Below are 16,927 nucleotides of genomic sequence, written 5' to 3'. Positions count from 1 at the left end.
AATATTCAGGAGGATGCCTATATGTTTTTCTTTGGGTTCTCCTTCTTATTTAGCTTCTCTAGGATCACTAATTATAGGCTCAATGTCCTTTATTTTTGGCTAGAAACCAAATATGAGTGAGTACATCCCATGTTCCTCTTTTTGGGAAATCATTATTATTGTTAAGTAGAATGGTCAGGAATGCTCCTCTGATTCATGACTAAAAGATATAATGAATAAGAAAGATGCATTCAGTTTTAATGTTGAGTCAAGATATGATTACATTAACAATGCTCTCTACAGTCCTGAAATTTTTTACTCCACAGTAAGTGAATTAAAGACAAGATCTTCTGTCTTTTAGTATATCAATTATTCAAAGGTCATAGGTGCCTGTTGAAACTGATAAGTGACATTCTTTTTGTCACTCAACTACATTAATGTGTATTTTTATGATTATTTGGTGGTGTTATGAACTGATTTTTTTTTGTCTGCAGTTGATCTGGAGCACAAACAAATTCATCGGTGATCTGTAATGATAATTACATACCACTAAATAAGCTGGAGTTAATCCTAGCTAACAGTTATACATGGGTATTTGTTGAACACACATATGTGCAAACACACAAACATATTTTTACTTATATATCACTTATATAAGTATATATCACTTATATCTTGGAATATTATAAATGATATGTGTAAATTTAACAAACACACACATACGTATTTTAATTTCACCAATCTGGTTGGCCTTTGTTACATCCCTTTCATGAAAATCACTATTCCTTAAGAGAAGGTTGGAAAGAAGAAACTAAACAGACAGTGTGTAAAAGAAGAAAGATCAGGCAGAGATCCAAGTAGACTAACTTGTGAGCCTATGGAGAATACAAGGGATTTAATAAGAATTGCCGTGGGCTGGGGATGCTGGCACAAATTCTTGGAATGCATGCTTCTGAAGGTAATTTGTCTCCACGGATCACATTTACAATAGTTACCTGATCACCAAGAGGCCCTGCCTGGCTTACAACCAGAATAGACCCTGTTGATCCTTTGCCTGGGGACTTTGGCAGTCTCAAATGCTTCTGTGGTTAGTTGTGGCTATGTGTAATACATGTGCAGTAAATCACCTCTCTTCCTCCCTCAAAATATATGACTTACAGCAATTAAAAATAAAATACAGTTGTGGAGGAATCCTACAAAATCGCAATTTAGAAAATAGTAGTTTGTTTAATAATTGAAGAAAAAACATATTAGCAAATACATTTTTATGAATTAACCTATCATTGGATAATGCCGTTTCTTATCCAATCAATCTAGGTCCTAATTGTAGTCACAATACCTATGGGGATTCGTGCAGAATTTGTCCAGCTAATTCTAAAACTGAGGGGAACTTATCCATATCAAATTATTCTCGAGATAAAAGATCTGTAAATATGGTCAGATATATTGCTCATTAAAAACAGAAATTATTAAAGAAATCTTTTTCCATATGCACATGTAGTGACACATTGCAAGTATATGAATATACTGGAAAATATTGACTAGTTTTAAATTTTTAACATAAAGCATTCATATGACTGTGAAATTCTACTTTGAAGTATTTATATTAGAAATACAAACACATTTCCGTGAGTAAATGTGCATAGAAATGTTATTCATAAAGCTATTGCGTTTTGCATATGGCTGGAAAATGATCCCTAAGGGCTGAGACAAAGTAATTATGTAGCTGATCATGGGGCCCAGGGATGGGATTAATATACTTTTTGAGTGACATTTTTTAGATACCAAAAGAGTTGAGTTGCTGCAAGAAAGGAAACCTTCCCCCTACTTTGTATTACGTTGCTGTCATTCTGTCATTCTGATTCTCTCTCTCTCTCTCTCTCTCTCTCTCTCTCTCTCTCTCTCTCTCTCTGTATGTGTGTGAGTGTGTGTATGTCTGTGCATATATGTGTGTGTATATCACTGATGCAGGGGTTGTGATTTAAATGTGTCTGTAGGGGTTAGAGTCTCCATGATCTGTGTTATGTCCATTTATGGCTTTCTGTGACGATTTCCAATATCTGTAAAGAAAGGCTTCAAGTCACATAGTGAAACCATAAACCTTAAAAAGAAACTTCCCTCCTCTCCTTCACTAGACCAGTGCAATTCGCAACTACATTCTAAATCGTAGGCTCACACCCATACTTTAGTGAAACTTCTACAACATTTAAAAAGAGGAAATACTCACATATCAAGTCCATTCATGCAATGAAATATTATGAACCAAATGAATAAAGTTCTGCTATGTGCTAAAACTAGGATCAAATTCCAATGCACTGTCCTATGCAAAAGAAGACTGTCACAAAAGGCTGCACATTATGGATCTATTTATGTGAAATGCAGAGATTAGAGAAAGCTGATTTCTGATTTATTATGTAAGGAAGAAGAGTTAAGGGGAAGCAGAAGTGTTGGGAAGTTATCACAAAAGATTATTTGATTCTGTTATAATAGATGACAGTGTTATAAAAGTAGTACTGTTACAGCTTTGAATAACTGGATACTTTATTTGATCTTTGATAATTTCATACAATATGTTTGGATCAAATTAAATACACTAACCCAACTCCTCTCAGATCCAAGCCCTCTACACAGTTCATCCAATTCTCTGTCTTCCTTTACACTTTTTCTGTTATTTAAACCCATAGTACCCAATTTGTGCTACTTCTGTAGTCTAGGTAGCTTGACCTTCCACTGAAGCATGGTTGACTTACCAGAGACTACACATTTGAAGAAACTTGAGTCTCTCTTAGCATCACTACCAATTGCCAACAGATCCTATGTTGGGCATGGAAATTGGTGGCTACCTCACCTCTGTATGAGGGGATTTGTACTGGCCTAATTTTGTATAGATATTATGGATACAGATACAATCACTTTGTGTATATATGTATACCTGCCCTTCTTGTTCAGAGGAAATAGTTTCCTTGCACTTGTCTACTACATCTGGCTCTTAGAATTTTCCTGCCTCTATTTCTGAAATTATCCCTCAGCTTTGAATGTGTGATATAGACGTCCCATTTAGGACTGAGATTTTTTTTTTCAGTCTCTTATTTTCTGCTCTTTAATCAGTTGACTTTCTTTATATCAGTTACCATTACACCAAAAATTAATTTCCCTGCTAAATGATGATGGGTGAACTAACATATGGGTATAGCAATAGGTTATTACGAACTAGCTTAGTATTATTTGTTTCATGTCCATTAGGAAGAGAAAGAGCTGGGTTCACCCCTAGGGTATATCACCTGAGTTGTCAGAAGTTCTTGACAAAGAAATGATTATGCAATTTGCTACGAAATTTCTAATCTTTTATGATAATGATAGTTTCACTATTCTGTGAATAAGCATATGGTTACATTATATACTTTTAAAGGGTTAATTCTATGATGTGGAAGTTGAACTTCGGTAAAGAATTGTAGCACAATTTCTGATTGGTCTTAATAATAAGAACCTGAAGTCAGATCTTGGGTTAAATGCTGGAAGATCAGAAAACTCAAGGAGCCAGCTACTAAGAATTCTGTTTGCTTCGCCCAAATCCTCAGACCAAATGGGGTATCCTGTACAAATCCTCAGACTGAATGGTGGTCTCTACACAACCTGGAGCTGAATTCTGAGCTCTTGTTTCCTCTTGCCTTTCTCTGCCCAGTCATAAAACTTCCCATCTCCACTTTCCTCATGCTGAGATTAAAGGTGTGTCACTTTCTAGTACTGGGATTAAAGGTGTGAGCCGTCACTACCTGACTCTGTTTCTTTTTTAGACTAGATCAATCTTGTGTAGGCTAGGGTGCCTTTGAACTCATAGAGATCTTTCTGCCACTGGACCATGAGTGCTAGTTTTAAATATGTGTGTCATCACTGTGCATCCTCTATAGTGGATTAGCTCAGCTCTCTGATTTTCAGGCATGGTTTATTTGTTAAAGCAGAAACAGAATATCACCACAAAGAATACCATTTACTTATTTATAAATACAATGAATATTTGGGATAGAGAGCTCAAAAACAAGAGCATTTGCATAATTAAATCAGAATTACAGCTTCTGTTTTCACATTGGTCAGAAGTCTAAATACTCGTGTGTTTCAGTGTTTAGTCCATAGGGAGTGTCACTATTAGGAGCTTTGGAGGAAATGTGTCACTGTGGAGACAGGCTTTGAGGTCTCATATGCTCAAGTTATGTTCAGTGTGGCACACAATCTCCTTCTGATGCCTGCAGATCAAGATGTAGAATGCTCAGCTTTTTCTCCAATATCATGTCTGCTTGCATGTTGCAATGTTTCCTGCTCTGATGATAATGTTATAAGACTCTGAAATTGTAAATCAGCCCCAATTAAAGAGTTTCCTTGGTAAGAGTTGCCATGACCATGGTGCCACTTTACTTCAATAAAACCATAACAAAGACAAATATGAAATTGGATTAGTATCTTATGGTTAAAATAGCTCATTTTGAATAGTTCATAAATAAACCAAGGATATAAACAAAACAGCATGTTTTGGAGAAAATGAAATACCTTTATTTCTTTGTAATAATGAAGAAGCAAATCACTAGGAATAAAAAGAAAACAGAGGCTTCATAAATTTATTTTATTAATTTTTGACACCTTCTAACTTCTAGTTCTGTTAAAGTAGTACAAAGCCAGTCAGTTCCATGCCACAGTATGTTTCAGTGAAGTAGCATTTGATAATGTTTTCCATCTTCAAAATTTTACTCTTTTCTAAACAAATTGAAAAGCATACAAGTATTTTTGAAGCTATATCAGGAAAAAAAGCACAAAACAAAACCATTTACCTAATAAGCAATATAAATCTAACAAATCTATTCAAGTGCAGTCTTTTACAGTTACATTCTGTCATTTTCAATGGAATGCTTCTGTAAAGTCAGTTTTAACAAAGGTAAATTAAAGAGGCAAGTTTTAGGATTGATTGTTTTAGGATATGGATGTGGTTCAATATATTCTTCATTAATTTTAATTGCACCATTTGGAAGCAGTTTCGAGTGGACTGGCCATGGGCCAAGTCCTATGCTATTGTATCTCATTCAGGCAATGATGGGGTTCTTGCCACCAAATGGTACATTGAAGAAAAGATGCCACGTTCCACTGCTGATCTATTTTTTACATAAATAATACCAAAACATTTTTATTGGCCCTCATCAGTTCATCAGGTCTGTCTGTTCTGCTCAGTGTTAGATTCACATATGCAGGCCTTTTAGAAGAGTTCTGTTCGGTGTTTAATTTCAAGAAGGACTTCATGGTAAAACTTTCATGGGGAGTGTCTGAACTTAAGAGAAAGCTCTGGAATAGCAGTATGTGAGAAACACATGGAATGTTTTGAATTTTATTATCACATAATACTTACATTTCCTAATTTCCTAAAACTATAATCTCTCATTCATTTGTTCATACACTCATCCATGTCCTGAAAATAACTTTCTGGGAACTACCGAAAAATTCTTGAAGATCTTTAAATTTGTCCATGAAGGTCCTCTCTATAAGACTTTTAAGACTACAATAACCAAATGAAGGAATTAAAGAAAGTTAAACAACTTGACTACAGAAATAACACAAAAGAACAAAAGATCATACATCATAAATGAAAACAATGGAGTGTAAAAATTAGTTTATTTACTGAATAATTTTTGAAGTGATCTTTAATTTATAAATACCAATTAATTTTTTTAAAGAATATTATTGCAATTCAAAAAATCCTTGTCATTGCAGATGGTATTTTAGAAAAAAATATGAGTAGTAATTATTGATTTATTAACAAATTCTCACTAAAGATTTTGATTTATGCATAACTTTTGTGTTATTGGCCTCAAAAACAAAACTATCGAGCTGGGTACACCAACAATCAAATGTGCCATATAGCTAATATATACTTATGCATTCATTATTCTGAATCACAGACACAGGAAAGAGTACTTGGTTTTTCTTTATTCTTCTATTTTTGGGCATTTTCTATTTTGCGTCAATAAGAAAGTTTGTGTGTGTGCCACTGAGTTTAAGTAGTGCAAAGTAGTGTTGCTTGCATGAGCATTTGCAGAAGATTACTGACTGTAACCTGGACACCTTCTCAGTAGATCACTACTGAATGGGATAACACTCCAAATAAATCACTGCTGGTATTTTTCAGAGAAGAATAAGAATCTTTCCCCCTCCATTCTCATCCATTATGAAATACCTATAGACCCAATATCTCTCATTCAAAAGATTTATTTTTATTTATTTGCCTTAAAATGATTCTGTACGAGTGTCAGATATATACAGGGTCAATAGAAGGTAAAAGAAGCTATTGGGTCTCCTGATCTGGAGTGACAAGTGGTTGTGAATCACCCAACATAGGTGAGTTCTGGGAACTGAACTTTTGTCCTTTAGGGAAGTATCAAGCACTCACTAAGTGTCAATCACTACATTTCAGTGGGCCCAAGCATGTATAGGTCTTACATGTGGGTAACAGGTGCTAAATTACTGTTTCATTGAAGTGATCATTTTTCACAGTTTTGGCTTTTAGTCGAATTAATATGCAAAAACAGTGCATATTTATAATATAAAATATAGTGATCATGACAGAGATATATACTGTAAAATGATTACCATAAAATTTAAAACTCCATCAACTCACAAAATGATCTTTTTTTTGCTAGTGATTATTTAATGCTAACAACTTTAGATATGGAATTCCATGTTTTTCTTACACATTAATCCATGCAATTATTTATTGTGTCTATTCACATGTTAGGCATTTAAAATATCAAGTAGAACTTTTTATTAGTTCTGTTTTTTTACACTGATATTGTATCAGCTACCTATAGAGTGTTGGGGTACCTTCAATAGCTTAGTGACAATTTTAACATTAGTGAACAGAATGTAAGACATTTCAGGACATGCCAAGAATATTTGAAAAATATGATATAGATAAACTACTATGTTTCAAAACTTCTTGGTAAGTAATTTCTTTCAAAATTTTAATTTCATACTTTGTGACCTAATTTCAAAATTTGTAGAGAGAAAAAAAGACAGAAAAGCAAATAGTACTGTAAAATCTGTATTCAGGCTGAACTTACACTAGGTGATCATGATGAAAAAACATTTGATCTTGGTAAGTACTGAAATCATGTTATATCATTAATTATCTACAGGCAAATATACAAGTCATTCCTAAAACTTCAGTGTCCAAAATTTGAAAATGCCTGTAATATTGAACTCTTAACATTCTGTTAAATCAGTGACAAGTAGTTAAGAACCCAGACATTAAAAGACTGTCCAAAGAATTCATTAAAAAGAACAAAATAGGATTTATTTAAGTATACAGATTGTTCATAACTGCCACTGAAGGTAGGTATGACACTATCCAGATAGGTACTAGACTAAGGAAGGAGAGTCCTGCTAATTAAAAATTATGAAAAATTAGTTCATTAATAATGAATATCAACAATTTATAAAACATTTATACATGACCCAAGGAAAACAAGTGTTAGAGCTTTGCTTTTCTCAATTGCTAAGAGTTTTGGCAAATGTTTACTTAAACTGGATAAAAATTAAATTCTTTTTCAGGGTTTGAAGCTAAGTCAGTACAGACAGAATAAAGACCACTTCTTTTCTTTTATAAAGGTTTAGACAATTATTTGTTATTTGAACTACTACACATCTCTTTCCAATGTCTACTAAATAAGTTTTGCTTGCATTTTTATTCTGTTTGGATTGTTTATGTATCTACAAATAAAGTAGAAGCTAATGTCATCAGAGGGACCTGTGGAGATATTCAAAAGTCAATCACGTAGTTTGAATACCAACAAGATATTTTATGTTGGAAAATAACAACCTCATGCCATGTAGCTTCCTATAGCAAAGATCCTAGAACCTAAGAGTGAAGGTTCTGTAAACATACCAGTTCAGTATGTACATGCTCCCTAAATTATGTTGGTGTTGTCTCCAGCAATGAGACATTGCTGTCACTTTGTGGAGAGGAATCAATAGGCTTGACAACAGCCTGGGATGTTTGGGATAGCCATGGAGCCCCACTGGCCAAGTACTCAGTTAGAATTAATCCAGTGCAAGGACAGGAAATTTCTTTTGGTTACAAGAGGAGAGTTGGGATTTTTTCTTATTATTTTACAATTTTATTCAGATTGCAAGTTTCTACCATATTAGTTTCTGATGCTATGACACAAATATAGTTTAAATTTAGCTATTTTTCTCCATATGTCTTCTATTAACACTTTCTCCTCTCCCTCTCTCAACTTGACCTTTCCAGTCCAACCCTGCATTCATCCATAATTATCTATTCTGTTTCCCTTCCCTAAGGAGAACTATTGTTCCCTCAAGTCCAGTGGTTCTGCTTCCTAATGTTGTGACCCTTTAATACAGTTCTTTATGTTACGGTGACTTCAACCATAAAATTATTTTCACTACTACTCCATAGTCGTAATTTTGCCACTGTTATGAATTGTAATGTAAATATCTGATACACAACCTCTGTGAAAGGGTCATTTGCTCTAGTTCCTTACTCTATACCTAACTGGATGCTTCTACAAATGGTAGCTCGTTTATCATTGACTTAATCACTAATATCCCCAAATAAATAAAGCCATATCATATTTGTCTTCCTGAATCTGGGTTGCCTCATCACAGATAAGTTTTTCTAGTTCTATCCATTTATCTGTTGATTGCATGGTGTCCTTTGAATAGCTGTATAATACTCTACTGAGAAATTGTCACCACATTTACTTTATGTATTATTTGGTTGAGAGATATCTAGATTGTTTCCAGCTTCTGACTATTATGAATAGACAAGAAATGAACATGATTGAGCACTTATCTCTATGGTAGGATGAAGAGTATTATAGCAAGACCTTGAGATAAATTGAATCCTATATTCCTGAGGAATCATCACACTGGTTTCTATAGTATCTGTAAGAGATGGTATTTCCAACAGCAATGGAAGATTATTCCTCTTACAGATATCTTTGCCAGTGTTACCCTACCAATCATAAACTCCAAGTTAGACACAAACTCTTAGTGATTTTGCATAGAAGATATGGTAGTGTATTGGCGGCACAAAGCTTTAAGAATAATCAATCAATAACTGATTTAATTTAAGGACCACTCCATGAAATGGAACCCATATGTCATAATGCTTTTGTGACAAAGAACCAGAGATTAGATAGACTAGGAACCTAAGGTAAAACGAATTAATATTGCTCCGAAAAGAAAAAGAAAACTAAAACAAAAAACAGTGAGAAAATGACTCCCAATTATATTCTAATATAGTCATAGATCAGTGTCTTCACCCTGCAGCAGAGGAAACAAATATAGATACTTACACCCAGACATTACAGAGAAAGAGAGAGAGAGAGAGAGACTTTGGAACACCCAGTCCTAAATTATATGTCTTCATCAAATCATATAGTTTAGTGCTCAGAAAGAGTAGAACGAGTGTAAGAGTCAGATGGGATGGAGGTCTCTAAGATAACAAAGCCTCTAAGTCAACATAAGTAGTCACCACTCTAGAAATGGTAGAACCTGAATGAATGAATCCTCAAGATGAGGCACACTAAAATCTCATACAACAGCCAAAAACCTTATTCAGAGCATCAGACAATCGATACTCTGAGGCTTGAGAAATCACGTGAGTTAACCTCTCATGAGTTCAAGCTGTATCACAGTTGTTTAAGGACAGACCACAAGGACAAGCTGTAGCTGACAAAACACATTTTTGATACAGATATAATAGCATTTAATAGAATAACAACAATAGAGCAATAATGAATAATCTGAAGTAAACTCACTCCTATATGCTATACATGGAAGAAGAAGAACAACAAAGTCCAAATACAATTTCATGTTTTGAAGAGACTGAGGCCATAAGACTCTTGACTTGCTCTCTTTGAGTTATCTCATAAGCTCTCAGAAATCTTACACAACTCCCCTTTTTGACTGTCTTCTGACCACGAGCAATGCTCATATGAACTAATAGAGAGTGACACGGCATGTGCAACTTCACAGGTCTTCATGAAGTCTTCTGCAGATGTATAATTGCCACCACCTGGGGTGCCACTATCCAGGCAGCACAGGGATCTGAAAGAATTTATGGCATCAGCATATACTAGACTTTCCTATCTGTGCGGTTTAGAAAAAAGGTATCCACACACTCTCTTGATGGTTTCCTTCTTCATTCTTCTGTATTCTTTCCTTGTTCTTTCATTGTTGGTTCATGAAAAAAAAGGCACTCCAAGATGAAACATTTAGGCCTATGTGACAGCAGGAATGTCCAGACTCTTCTGATGGACAAAATTGGACAAGACTTGGACTTTGACTGAATTTGGACCCCAAACAACCATATACATTCATAGTTCTTGTTATACAAAATATTTTCTCATACCAAGGTCTCTACCTTGATTTAAATGCCTTACTAAAGGAGAACATCATATGTCTGCATGACTTTAATTTTTTATTATTCATTGTTTGTGATATGCAATAATATAAGAAGCTCAGGAGTGCTTGAGGTTTCTTATGACCAACGTCATGGGAAGGCTGCAAGGCCCGCCCAGGAAAAAAAAATAACTGTTTTCCACAGGGATTCTTCAAGGTCAAGATGCTTCTAAAAAAGTGGAGGAAGAGAAAATATCACCAGAATATAATTTGTGAGAAAATCCATTTTCAATAAAAGAAAAAAATTTAAAATAATTAAAAACTGCACACTTATGGGAACTAATTTTGTTTCTTAATACATTGTGTCTATTTTTAAGGTTAGTGTAGTGAAATTATATTTAAACTTCAGCCAGTTCAAATGATTTGATGATTGCAACATGTGAAATATTTCTTTAAAAGTCTGTGATGTTATGGACTTAAATTATTTTATTTATATGACAACTAAACTACCTTTCCTAAAAAATTGTTTTTTTCCCAAAACTATAATAAGTTGGACAGAAACAATCCTTGATGTTCAGCCTGTCATTCCAAGCTCACAGAAATTTAAATAAAAACAATATTACTGAGTAAAAATATTTTAGGGAACAAAAAATATTTCTTAAAAAACTTGAATTGTCTTACCAAAACTTAAATTGTCTTACCAGTTTACATGTACATAGTAAAATCACAATTTCCAAAAAAAAAATCCCTTCTTTATTCTCAATGTACTCTGAGAGAAGGTTTCTTTCCAGATGTGTGAAGAATTACTACAATTACCCATTTCACACAGCTCATGTCTAAATGCTGCAAGATAATGGGACAAGGCACAGCTAAATTGGATCACGGAGACATCTACAGTGATTTTCACAGACTGGCATGGATTATTACCTTGCATTTTGTATCATGGCCATCCATATAGAAGGAAATAACATTAGCTAGTCTATCAGCCTATTGGATCACTCACCAAATGCTGATGCATGTTTAGGTGATGGACATTAGTGTGGTGTCTCCTTGGGGAATAGTATCCCAGACACACCTTCAGTGCTAAATTCACTTATTTTGATGTTATTTGTTTTGTCTCAATGGACAGTACTTAAAACAGCAGGGTTTATAACTTTGCAATCTACTATTAGTTTTATTTTTAGATTTTTTTTGTGTTATTTTATTTTAAAAATAATACCTCTTCTCATTTTGTATGCCAAATCCAGTTCCTACTGCTTCCCCTGCTCTAGTCCCTCTACCTTCTCTCCTATACCACTTCCCATCTACTCGGAGAGGGTAAGGCTTCCCATGGGGAGCCAACAAAGTCTAGCACATTGCTGTGAGGCAGGATCAAGGCCCTCCCCACTATATTTAGGTTGAGCAAGGAATCCCTCCAGAGAGAATGGGTTCCAAAAAGACAGATCAAGCACTAAGGATAAATTCTGGTCTCACTGCCAGTGGCCACACAGTCAGTCCCAGCCATACAACTGTCACCACATTCAGAGGGTCTAGTTTGGTCCTATTCTGGTTCTCTCAAGTCAGGATGGAGCTGACAGATTCCCAATAGCTCTGGTAAACTGTTTCAGTAGGTATCCCCATCATGGTCTTAACCTGTTTGCTTGTATTCTAACTCTCCTCTCTCATTGACTGAACTTTGGGAGCTCAACCCAGTGCTCCACTGTGGATTTCAGCATCTGCTGTCATCATTTGCTGGATGTAGGCTCTATGACTTTTAAGATAGTCATCAATCTGACTATAGGTCAAAACCAGCTCAGGTACTCTATCCATTATTGCTTAATGTCATAGTGTTTTAGCTGGGGTAATCCTTGTGGATTCCTGGGAATTTCTCTAGTGCCAGTTTTGTTGCTAGTCCCATAATGACTCTGTCAATCAAGATAATGTTTTTCTTGCTCTCCATCTTTGTCCTTCTTTCATCTTGACTCTCCCATTCCCTCAAGTGTTCTTCTCCTCTTCTTTTCTCCCCTCCTCCTCTTTCTGAATTCTCTTCTTCTAACATCCCCATGCTACCAATTTTCTCAGGAGATTTTGTTGATTTCCTCTTCTTTTTTTTTTTCTTTTGGTTTTTCGAGACAGGATTTCTCTGTGGCTTTGGAGCCTGTCCTGGAACTAGCTCTGTAGACCTTGCTGGTCTCAAACTCACAGAGATCTGCCTGCCTCTGCCTCCAGAGTGCTGGGATTAAAGGTCCTCTTCTTAGAGTTCTCTTTGTTACTTAGTTTCTCTGGTTTCTAGACTATAGGCTCCTTTTCCTTCACTTTAGAGTTGGTATTCCCCTATCAATGGGTACATACCATGCCCGTCTTTCTGGGTTGGGGTTACCTCACTCAGAATGTTTGTTTCTAGTTTCATTCATTTGTGTGCAAATTTCAAGATGTCTTTTTTTTTTCCTGAGTAGTGGTGTGGGACAATTCTGTATTCTTTCAATTATGTTTTAAATGAAAGCTGATTGACCAGTAGTCAGGCAGGAAGAATAGGAGGGACAACAAGACAGGAAGTAGAGGAGGGGAAATGAGAACAGGAATATTCTGGGAAGAAGGAAGACCATTCCTCTCCAGTCCTATCCTGACACCAAAGAAGGTAGATGTGACCTGCCCCGCTGAAAAAGGTACTAACACAGATAAGAATAATGGGCTAATATAAATTATAAGAGTTAATAAGAAGCCTGAGCTAATAGGCCAATCAGTTTATAACTAATGTAGACTTTCTGTGTGATTTTATTTGGGACTTGGCAATTGCAGGAACTGGGTAGGACAGAAACCCCAGCAAGCAGGCCTTCATGTTACAAAGTAGTACCTCTTTGTCCAAATTTACCTCATTTTCTTTCTCTATTTTTTGGTTGAGTAGCATCTAGGTTGTTTACAGGTTCTGGCTATTACAAATAATTCTGTTATGAACATAGTTGAACAAATGTCCTTGTAGCATGTTTGAGCTTCCTTTGGGTACATGCCAAGAGTGGTATTGCTGGATCCTGAGGTTGGTTGATTCCAAGTTTTCTGAGAAACCACCATACTGATTTCCAGAGAGGTTGTATAAGTTTGCATTCCTACCACAATGGATGTGTGTTCTCCTTACTCCACATCCTCTCCAGCATAAGCTATCACTGGTGTTTTTGATCTTAGTCATTCTGACAGGTTTAAGATGGTATCTTAGAGTTTTTTTGAGGCTAGCTTCACAACCAAAAATATAAGATTTTTAGATTCCTAAAAATATTCAAACTAAATGGCTCTTATGTGGTATGAGGACAGTCTACTCTCAAACTTCTAGTTTACTTGTGGTTTTACAGAATCTGACTTCTTGCCATCTGCAGATATATCCTAAGTTGACTCCCACATAAAAATAGGTGATCAGTTTTGTGAGGTCTGATTTATTATTTATCAATCTTAGTGTCTGTACTACCAGTTTTCTATTCAGAAACTTGTTTCCTATTCTGATGTTTTCAAGGCAGTTTCCCATGTCCTCTTCTATCAACTTCAGTTTAACTGGATTTATGTTGCTGTTTTTGATCCTCTTGAATTTGAGTTTTGTGCATGGTAATAGATATAGATCTACATGCATTTTTCTACAGGCTGATATGCAGTTATGCCAGCACCATTTGTTGAAGATGCTTTCATTTTTATATTGCATAATTTTGGATTTCTTGTCAAAAATCAGGTGTTCATAGCTTGTGGATTTACATCTGTTTCTTCAGTTTGATTCCATTGTTCCACCTGCCTGTTTTTATGCCAATACCATTTTGTTTTTATTGCTATAGCTTTGCTGCAATCGGCAGACTCAGAGAGGCTAGGTAATAAGAATGGCCCAAGAGAGGACACATTGATCTTCCTGGCAAGGTAAAGTAGAAGAGACCTCGTGGATGGACTGAAACCACATAGGGTTGAGAACATGAGGGATCATGTTCCTGGTAGACAGGGGGAGATTACTGAAAGAAACTACTGGAAAAGGGAGGCTTTTCTGGGTCAGGTAAAATCTGGTGCAAGGGGAACTCCAAGTACTATAAGGATATTTCCACTTTAAACTTCTAGCAGTATCACATATATAACCTTGGACCATGCAAGACTTAAAGTGGAGGGTATTGGACACCATCCCCATCACACAACCTTTGACCTGCAGTATGTCCTGCTTATGAGATATATTAGCATATAGGTGGTGTAGAAATTGTGGAGTGGCCAAGCAATGACTGCTCCAGTCTGACAACCATGCTACAAGAGTGATCCCACCCCTGACACTCCCTGAAGTATTAGCAATCAGAGGCTGGATATCCCAGAGACCTAGAATAGAACCAAACATGATTGGCAAAAAAAAAAAATGTCAATATTGTGATTCCTAATGGTATTCTGCTTTGCTCACAGTTTGATAACTACCCAAGTAGCTAACAAAGAACCTGCATCCAATAACTATTAGTAACTGATACAGAGACCCATAACCAAACACTAGTCAGAGCTCAGGGAATCCTGCTGTTGAGAGGGAACAAGAATTGTGGTAGACAGGGGCTTCAAGGACTTCACAAGAAAACCAACAGAAATAACTAACATTGACTCATAGGTGCTCTTAGAGTCTGAACCAGCAACTAGGGAGCCTGCATGGGATGACCTTGGCCCTCTGCATATATGTGACACTTGTGTAGCTTGGTCTATTTATGGAGTTGCTAATAATGGAAGTGGGGCTGTCCCAAATAAACCTATTCCTCATGTGGGGTTGCATTGCCCAGACTTAATAACAAGGGTGTGGTGCTAAGTACTTCTAGAACTTGATATGCCATGCTTTGTTAATACCCACTGGAGGCTCACCCCTTTCTTAACAGAAGCAGAGGTAGAATGGAAGGGAGATGGAGGCAGGAATAGGAGCTGGGAGGAGAGGGTAAGGGGAAAATGTGGTCAGAATGTAAAATAAATAATTTTATAAAATAAGAAAAATATGTGAGCCTTAAATCTTTACACATTATTGCAAGGATAATTTAGAGACTAGCCTCCTAATTCCAGTGACTACACACTCCTTCCTTCATTAGCCCTGTGAATTCTATTTCTCTATCTAATGTTTTAAATCATGATTTAAGACATTATTTTGTGTACCTGTGTAATGTGGGTTTTTTTTTCCTTTTTCCTTTTTATTTTTATTAGTTTAGAAAGAACAGGACATTTTTCAAAAACTTTGTTTTAGTTGTTCGCCTCCCCCGGCTACTGATTTTGTACTACTGATGTCCAAAACTCAGAGAAAAAAATGGATATACCTTATATTCATGATATTTGTGGAACATTATAACAATAGAAATGGAAAAGTAATACACAAATGTAAAAATCCATTTCAAAGGGGAATGTGCAGAAATGAAAAACAAAAACTTAACCAGTCTGTGTGATATTTCCTCTCTCCTTTAAAAAAATCGTGAAAAAACGATAATAAAACTTACCTATATTCACAATGTTTAACATCCTACTGCAATGAAAAGAAATGCTCTTGGTGCATTTCCCCTCCAAACATCCTATCAATGCTGTTTAATTCTAATGGGTCAATTTAATTAATGCTTTTATAGTCCAGAAATACTAAAGTTTTGACATAATTTCATGACTACCATTTCAGACAATATAGTATCATAAAATTGGTGCCATTTAATATCAAGAACATAAAAGCGAAAAATTGTTCATCATAGAACTTTGAATGTAAAGCGCATGAACTAAAACAGGAAATGAAATCTGGAAATCAGGAAATGTGCATTTTTCTTTATCTTTGTACCCACAAATAATTGTAACAAAATAAACAATTCACTGGATCACATATACAAATCTGAACTCTTAAGCTAAAAAATTTGTTATTTTTAATGTAAAACTTCATCTTCTTTATTGAAGACTTTTACATATTAGACTTTCAATAGTCAAATAATTTTCTTCCTAATAAAATTGAAAACATTGAAATTTTTGAAAAACAAAAATCTATTTTAACTAAAAATACATAAAAAGTAAAGTTACTCAGAAATCCAATTTCTCTGTAGATAGATAGATTGGTCGATTGGTAGATGAAAGAAAAAGAAAGAAAGAAAGAAAGAAAGAAAGAAAGAAAGAAAGAAAGAAAGAAAGAAAGAAAGAAAGGCAGGCTTTGTGAAACGGGTTTCTCTCTAAATTTGGAACCTGTCATGGAACTCACTCTGTGGAACATGCTGGACTTCAGCTCACAGAGATCCACCTGTCTCTGCCTCCTGAGTGCTGGGATTAAAGGCATGGACCACCACAGCCCAGCTCCAAATTATATTTTTATTGAGAACTTTTTTTTATTTAATGTATCCTGATCAGAATTTCCCCTCGCTCCTCTCTTCCCAGATCCTCCTCACCTACCTATCCACCAAATCTTATACCTTAGGTTTCTCTTTAGAATACTAGCAGGCAGATCAAAAATTTTTTGAAAAGTATAAAATAACATAAAAACAAGGAAAAATGAGGAAACACACACACCCAGGAAAGTGAAAACACAAAATTAGAAACAATCAGTAAAGTAAGATCAATAAGATAAAAAAAA

The sequence above is a fragment of the Microtus ochrogaster genome, chromosome 1 (genome assembly GCF_000317375.1).
Source record: "Microtus ochrogaster isolate Prairie Vole_2 chromosome 1, MicOch1.0, whole genome shotgun sequence".
NCBI classification, from domain to species: domain Eukaryota; kingdom Metazoa; phylum Chordata; class Mammalia; order Rodentia; family Cricetidae; genus Microtus; species Microtus ochrogaster.
The sequence above is the reverse complement of the archived record's forward strand: the minus strand, read 5'-3'. Positions refer to the sequence as shown.